General features: G+C 41.3%; 1 long non-coding RNA gene across 1 annotated transcript; it reads right to left on the bottom strand.

Moving 5' to 3' along the window:
- Positions 1 to 1,013: 1,013 nt before the first annotated feature.
- On the bottom strand, positions 1,014 to 7,040 carry LOC309609181. Its single transcript, XR_014233304.1, has 2 exons — positions 6,490 to 7,040; positions 1,014 to 6,180 (listed from the first exon to the last, which is right to left on the bottom strand). It is a non-coding gene; the product is annotated as an uncharacterized lncRNA (long non-coding RNA).
- Positions 7,041 to 7,705: the final 665 nt, after the last annotated feature.

The following is a 7,705-nucleotide window of genomic DNA, read 5'->3' as shown; positions in this document are numbered from 1 at the left end:
TGAAGTTCTGACAAATCAATAAAGAAGACAGTCATTATTCTAATAAATGGTGCTGATACAATTGTTTAGTAATTCAGAACAAAAAAAATCAATGCAGTTTCTCATTTCATTCCATGCTCCCACATTAAGCCTGGAAAGACTGAAGAGTTAAATAGTGGAAGATAACAAATTTGAGCCCTTACCAAAATTCTGGAGTGAGGAGAATCTTTTCAGTATAAAATTATAATGGGAAAACCCACAAAATAAAAAGATGAATGGATTCGACCTCAAGTAGCTTTAATATTTCTCTTAGCACCCTTTAAAAAATAGTAAAAGTAAGGCATAAGACATATTTAAATATATTATGATCTCTAATTAAATTTCATGCCTGGAATTTTCCTATATACCCCTGAAATATACTATCTCAGAAGACAGAGGTAAAACCAAAGATTATTTGCAAGAAACACAAAGGCAGCATCATATATATGTCCCATTGATCTGCTCAGAACAAACAGAAGGCCAAAAAATATACAGATCTACAGACATTTAAAATGTTCCATCAGGCATTGTTTAAGTTACAATGGAGAGGAAAAAGAATGGATAGTCCAGGTAAAGGTAAAAACACCTTTCCATGCTAGATCTTTAGTCAGCTAGTACATCTGACAAGATTCTGTTGACCCTTGGACATGATTGGAAAGCCAATACTTTCTTTCCTATGACTTCATCTGGACATGTGGTTAAAAGGTACAGATCATGTGGATATCTGGAGAAATGGCTACTTTTCAAACACAGAAGAGAAATTTTACTTTTAGGCAGTGTCTTAGTCTGTTCGGCCTGCTGTAATAAACTACCATGAACCGAGTGGCTTATAAACAACAGAAATTTCTTTCTCATAATTCTGGATCAAGGGACCTGCAGATTCAGTGTTTGGGTGTCTAGTGAGAGCCTGCTTCCTGGTTCATAGACTGCTGTCTTCTTGCTGTAACCTCACATGGTGGAAGGGGCAAGGGATTTCTCTGGGGTCTCTTTCATAAATTTATTTATTCTTTATTGTTGGCTGAGTTGGGTCTTTGTTGCTGCATGTGGGTTTTCTCTAGTTCAGCAAGCGGGGGCTACTCTTTGTTGCAGTGCGAGGGCTTCTCACTGCGGTGGCTTCTCTTCTTGCGGAGCTCGGGCTCTAGGCACACAGGCTTCAGCAGTTGTGGCTCATGGCTCTAGAGAGCAGGCTCAGTAGTTGCGGCACAAGGGCTTAGTTGCTCTGCGGCATGTGGGATCTTCCTGGACCAGGGCTCGAACCCGTGTCCCCTGCATTGGCAAGCGGATTCTTAACCACTGTGCCACCAGGGAAGTCCCTCTGGGGTCTCTTTTAAAAGAACATTAATCTCATTCATGAAGGCCCCATTCTCATGACCTGATCGCCTCCTAAAGGTCCCACCTCCAAATACCATCATACTGGGGATTAAGTCTCAACATATGAATTCTGGGGGGACACAAACATTCAGTTTATGGCAGGCAGTCTATAAAAGTCTATTTTATGTGAGTTCTTCTCCAAATTTTAAGAGTTATAAGACAAACATATTCTGTAAAATCATATCTAAAATTATACTTATCTTCTATATATTTATCTATTGCCATCCTCTCAAATTTGATGGGCTATGAAGCTGAACTATAATCTGAATGACAGCTTTTCATTAAAAGGTATTTCAAGTCTATCCATGGAATTAAAGGCACATGAGTCAGACCTCATCTAAAACTAGACCTAATTTACTTGATTAAAAACAGTTGTACCGACAAAAGAATTTTTATCTTTCCACTTGTTTTCAACGTGACTGCACACTGAGAAAATATATATTTTTATGGTTTTAGCATTTTCTAAATAAGGTCCATATGAAGGCAATGTATGAAATAAAAATTCAAAAGCAGTAGAAAATTTTAAATTTTAGAGTATTGAATATAAAACTGCAGATATTTTTATACAATGCTTAAAATCAGATTTTCCTTTGAACAACAGGGGTTTTTTCCTCCTAAAAATTCATATCTAAAAACAATTTTGTACAGCTCATTTGACATTCGGTGACTTCCCACCCCCAAAGAAATGCTAAGGGACCCCTGAACCTCAGCTACCAGATATAACTCCTTGACTTTTGACCAGTCCCATTCCAGACCAAGCACAAATTGGACTTATCCCCACTGACCTTGTGATTTGGGTTATACCCCAACAGGAGTCGGATGTCCTCCATCTAGGCTACTTCTCCTAGCCTCGTGTCTGTACCTAGCTTAATCCGATGTTGAATTTTTATAATGTTGTTTTGAGATTTTTTTTATTCACAAGTCTGCTTCACCATTAGACCAGTGGTTCCACTGTGTGTGCATTTAAACCACCTGGGGAACTTAGAAAACATAAAATACCCCACCCTAAACCAGAATCACATCAGAAACTCAGAAGAGAAGCCTGGGTGTTGGTCTTTCAAAAAGTACTTCCCAGGTAATTCAACTATACAATCAGGGCTTAAAAACAACTGGACCAGGCTACGAGATTCTCAGAACTGGAGCTCTTAGAGTCCCTATTTATTAAGCACTGCCAGCTCCCTGGGGTGGGGGCTGACATACATGATCTTATTTATTCCATGTAACTAAACCCACTGAATAAGTATTAATACCTCCATTTTGCAAATACTGAAAGTGAAACTCAGGTAGACTAAGCAATTTTTTCTAGGTTATACATATTTTACGTTTGGGAGCCAGGATATTATCTCAGTGCCTGGAAGACAGTAGACACTGAATAAATATTTGTTGATTGAATGAATGTGAGTATATGAATGACTCTGAATCCCATGCCTCGTACACTACAGCATACTGCCTCTCTGGTCTTCATATTCTCGGAGCATTCAATCTTTGTAAAGCCTAAATCAGATTCTAAATAATGACTGATGAATAAATGAATGCATCAACCAGTAGACTGATTAATAGACCAATCGATATTAGATGATCAGATGAATGTGTGATACTTTCCCCTACTCCAACCTGCAATTTCAGAGACAGCAGAGTGGACTATTTTTCTTCATGCATAATAATCTGACTGGGAGGTAATCCTAATGGTGTTTTGGCATTTACTCTGATATCTTACAGTTCTGAGTTGCCAGAATGTTAAAATTAGAAACGTGATTTCCTCCCTGCTGTCTGCTTTCATTTTTCTGTGGCTCCACAAAACCCTAGGTGGCTCTCTCTCCAGGTAGATTTCACCAGCATTTCCCAACACTGCTCCTGCTGCCATCCCCTTATTGCTTCCCTGCTTCTAACTGGATCAAACAGAAGCTAAATATTTCCACATGTTACAGTGGTTATTTATGGAGAAAGTTACCTGGTAGTACCCAGACTGCTGACTTAGGACCTAGGCTCCAAAGATCAGGTTTATTTCTCTTGAGTGTATACCTTTGAGTGGGATTTTTAGGGTAGATGTATATTTAGCTTTACTAGATACAACTATACAGTTAAAGTGGTTGTACCAGTTTATGCTCTCAACAGAAAAAATATGAGAATTCCTTTTCCTCCACATCCTCTCCAACACTTGGTATTATTAATTTCAATCTCCCCCTCCTCCTTCTTCTTTCTTTCTCTCTCTCTTTCTCTCCTTTGTTAACTGAATTGAAGAAGCTGTATTAATATGATCTGGATTGGACTCTGGTCCTGGCCACCATCCTCCTACTTGACCTGCTGTATCTCAGCCCTGAGAGCCCACTTCTGTATTCTATACTCTACTCTGTGATGCTGGGGCTGGGGCCTGCAATCTAAATTTCCCAGACTCCTTTGCCAACTTGTTGTCTGTTAGATTCTCTAATAGGAGGCACTAGTAGACTGGAAATTGGGAGCAACTATAGGTGTCTCTTCAGCTATGGAGGACAGCCTCACCTCCAGAACTCAGATGCTTTCAGCACTGCCCAGCACATCACACCCCCATTGGCGGTCTAAGTGACCAAACACAGAGTGCCCCCATAGAGATCTAAACTACTAGTTTTGATACACTCCCCCCACCTGAGGTACTAGCACCAGCCATGCCTTCCACCTCCTTTTATAGAGGTCCCAGCACTTGCTGTAAGGCACCCCTCTTAAAGATCTGATCACCTGCTATGTGTAAGCACTTCCTCCAAGCTCCTAAATTCTGTAACACTTCCTCTCCTTTTACCTTCCCACAGCTCTAGGTGGGATAGATGATCCCTGAAGTTTCTAATATCTGGGTTATTCTCTTAGCCTCCCCTTTTTGCTTTTTCATCCTTCCAACTTGTGTGTAACAAATTTCCTATACTAAATCTCCCCTCTTTGAAAGATCTAGTGTTGTTCAGTTTTCTTGAAACAGTCATGTGGTCTTATACAAGTCACCTACCTCATATACAAGGTCTCTTCTAGCTTTTTATCTCTCTCCCTTGGCCAATCTTACAATTGCTATTATCACAAAAGTCCCTAGATTGGGACCTCCTTAAAGAGGCCCTGTGTGGCCTCTGCCAGGGATGAAAGCCTTTATAGAGGAGTCATGTTTGAGAAGAATTTCTCTTAGGAGGATTTCACTGAATGCCCTCAAGACAAAACAAAGGAGAAAGAGGAAAAGAGAAGAGGAGAGAGAGAGAGAGAGTGGAAAATTTCAATAGTGCAGGCAATTCTTCCCACCATTCCACTCCATGAGCTAAGTCTACATTGATTATGAGATGGAAGATGTAGATCCACCTTTCTCTGCATTTCCATGAGATTCTCATAACATGACTGTATCACCCTGCTGAATACAAGCCTCGCGCTCAGAGATGTATATACATATTTCATACAACATGACCCTTGAAGGAAAGCAATGCTTCATCTTGTACTCAACTAAAGAGAAATTAACCTGATCCACCTTGGCATAGTAAATGCCCAATCCTAATCCTTTCAAACGGATTGCTGAGGGTGGTGTTACCTATACTAAATTTTTGTCCTATGTTCTGACTTTAGAACATAAGCTGCCAGTAAAATGTAGCTTCTCTGTATGGGTCAGTGGGAAGTTTAAGTTCCATACAACTAAATGACCTATGTAGGATCTAATTAAGCACCTCCCTGAAGTTTCCAAATCAATAGCTGAAATTTCTCAGACAGGAGATTCTATCATCTCTTTGTCCTACACATTAGCCTAGAATATGGTCCAACAGTTGCCTTAACCAAGAGCACAAGGTATTCTCCTACTATGTTCCCTTTTAGCCTTCATTTTTCGAGCCAGGGGGAGACTTCTCGCTTATGGGCTCTGGTTGCCTATAATGATCGGGTCCTGAAGTTGACATCTATTGTTGATCTGCCTGTTGTTCCCCGCATACCCTGCACCACTCTCAGTCATATCTGCATAACCTAAGTTTTAAGATGAAGAAAAGGGTAGGGATTGCCTGGTACATAGGACCATGGCAATAAGAACAGATAAGGAGAAATGCTAAGTGGAGGTCTCTGAGCAACATGAGGACATTAGTATTAGGCACAAATTATGGAGACAAAGCAGGAGGTAGAAGAGAGGATGCTGTGATGGGAAGGGAGGGGCTGAGTCACATCACTTGAGATCTATGTAAAGTGTAAGTAAATCAGTGTTTTTCCATGGCATTCAAAGCCTTCAATTCAATGAACCATAATTAACATAAATGAATAAAACACTGGCTGTGGCCTTAAAAATAGTATAATACATGAACATAGAAAATCAGACATTTTCAGATCCATGTAATATGGTAAATTATAAGAGAGATGAGTATAGAGAAAATCTAGGAAGCCCAGAGAGTGGGCATGAAATCAATCATGTGGCAAATAATTTTCTAGACCAACTATCTGATTTGTGTTAGGCATATAATCTTTCCATCTAGCCCAGAATGAAGACAAAGACTTCAGTGAGACAATTATAAATTGACAAGAGAAAAACATCTAGTTGAACATTCCATTCTCTCTACTCAAGCCTGATCCAACATGTCTACTGAAGATGACTTCTCATGTTTAGAGGCGCTTTGTGGAAACTATCACCAGCTGTTACAGCAGGTCCTGGAGCAGGAGATAAACTCTGGGGATTGGCAAAGAAGAGAAGAGGCTGTACCGGAGAAAACCCAAGGGAAGAAATATATAGTTAATTCAATTTCCCAGGCTGACTGTATTTGACTTGTTCTGTTTCACCACACCCCCCCCCCAAAAAAATGTGTTCCAGATGAGAGCCTTTTTTTTTTTTTAATTATTTATTTATTTATTTTTGGCTGTGTTGGGTCTTCGTTTCTGTGCGAGGGCTTTCTCTAGTTGCGGCAAGCGGGGGCCACTCTTCATCGCGGTGCGCGGGCCTTTCACTATTGTGACCTCTCTTGTTGCGGAGCACAGGCTCCAGACGCGCAGGCTCAGTAGTTGTGGCTCACGGGCCTAGTTGCTCCGCGGCATGTGGGATCTTCCCAGACCAGGGCTCGAACCCGTGTCCCCTGCATCGGCAGGCAGATTCTCAACCACTGTGCCACCAGGGAAGCCCCAGATGAGAGCCTTTTAAAGAGAGTGTGAAAATGAGCCCAGCTCTCCCAAGCCATCCATATTTTATCATGCCTAGGATTACACAAGGTCACTGCAGAGGAAATAGCTCTCTTTCCTGGGTTGGATCTAAGCACTCAGACTTTGCATTTCTGTTGCCCTAGCCAAAGAGATCTCAAAATTCTCCTTTGTCCTCTTCCCTGACATCAGATATTGAGCTCTCCAATTTACATAAGGTCTAGTCTCTTCCTACTTTTACCATCTTCCCTTCCTAATCCAGACTGTCCATCGCTCAAAAACTTATCTGCAAAAGTACACTCTGAATCACATATTTACAAGTCCCTTTGGGCTCCTGAATTAAGCTGAAATTATCTCCTAGGCATTCAGTGCCCTTGGATTCAAGGAACCGAAATTAACATAGAAGAATTAGATACTGACTATGACCTTAAAGATAGTCCAGTGAAATCTTAGAAGAAAAGTTTTTCATCTCATTTCTTTTAGGAAAGAATATAGGTAGCACTGTTCTGGACACAAAAGGTAGGATCCAAAACAGTTGCCTGGGCAACTTAAAAAGTCTACTATAAATGAGAAAACTACTCAAAAAATTGTTTGGGCTTCCCTGGTGGCGCAGTGGTTAAGAATCCGCCTGCCAATTCAGGGGACACGGGTTCGAGCCCTGGTCCGCAAAGATCCCATATGCCATGGAGCAACTAAGCCCGGGCGCCACAACTACTGAGCCTGCGCTCTAGAGCCCGTGAGCCACAACTGCTGAAGCCCGTGCGCTTGGAGCCCGTGCTCCACAACAAGAGAAGCCACCGCAATGAGAAGCCCACGCACCGCAACGAAGAGTAGCCCCCGCTCGCCGCAACTAGAGAAAGCCCGCGTGCAGCAACGAAGACCAAACGCAGCCAAAAATAAATAAATTAAATTTTAAAAAAATAGTTTGTTTGAAATGCACTATGCGTATCATTGTGCTTAACTCTGCCCCTGTAGATTCCTGGTAAATGGTAAAAACAAATGTTCAGTATTTTTATCACAAACTACTATCCAAACCTAGAAAAGCTTTGCCTGCACACAGTCCCACAAGCTCATGTTATCTTTTATGTAATGAGTTTAACCGGTGATGCTCCTGCTTCCCCAGGTTTGCTAAGAGGAACATCACACTCTAGGATCCTCAGGGTCGCACGCTGGGCTGTATCTTTAACTTCACCCCTTTCTTTACATTCTATCT

This window comes from Balaenoptera borealis (assembly GCF_965194805.1).
Source record: "Balaenoptera borealis genome assembly, chromosome: 13".
In the NCBI taxonomy this organism is placed as follows: Eukaryota; Metazoa; Chordata; class Mammalia; order Artiodactyla; family Balaenopteridae; genus Balaenoptera; species Balaenoptera borealis.
Note: the sequence above shows the minus strand (reverse complement) of the source record. Positions and strands in the feature narration are given on the sequence as shown.